We start from the raw sequence: 635 nt of genomic DNA on the forward strand, positions 1-635 counted from the left end.
TTTGAGAGAAGTGTAATAATGTAGCAGATTGTACTGCTTTGGGGCAGAAAGTTTATTAGCCTGTAAGTGCTATAGTTACACTATACCTTCATAAAGCACACAGGAACCTGTCTAGAGTTATAATTTAACACACACACACACACGCACGCACGCACGCACATATACACACACACACACACACACACACACACACACACACAGAAATCTAATTGACGACTTCATTCTACTGTTCATAATTCATTCTTTTATAATTAGTAATTATATAAATTTTTATAGTGCAACTCTTATATATAAATACTCTTATAAAGTACTTTTAGAAATGAATCTTTGAGGAGCTCTCCAGAATGGCTTGGTTAATTTCTGAGGACATTTTCGAGTAAGTTTGTCACCAAAATTAACCAAAAATACACTAGCAGTCATACAAACCAAACAACAGGGAGAGTTTTGTTTAAAAATTAACATATGGGCCGAATACAATAGACACAGCTAGTAAATGATGCAGTAAAGCATCTCATTGTGTTCAAATGAGGTCATGGTGAACTTCATGGAACTTGTACATCAGAGCAAAGCTAATTGGATAGTTAACAGCATCTGCACTGTCTCAAGACGATGCCGTGAGAAGCAGAACCTCAGCA

The sequence above is a fragment of the Sinocyclocheilus rhinocerous genome, unplaced genomic scaffold, assembly GCF_001515625.1.
Source record: "Sinocyclocheilus rhinocerous isolate Xijiao unplaced genomic scaffold, SAMN03320098_v1.1 scaffold711, whole genome shotgun sequence".
NCBI classification, from domain to species: Eukaryota; Metazoa; Chordata; class Actinopteri; order Cypriniformes; family Cyprinidae; genus Sinocyclocheilus; species Sinocyclocheilus rhinocerous.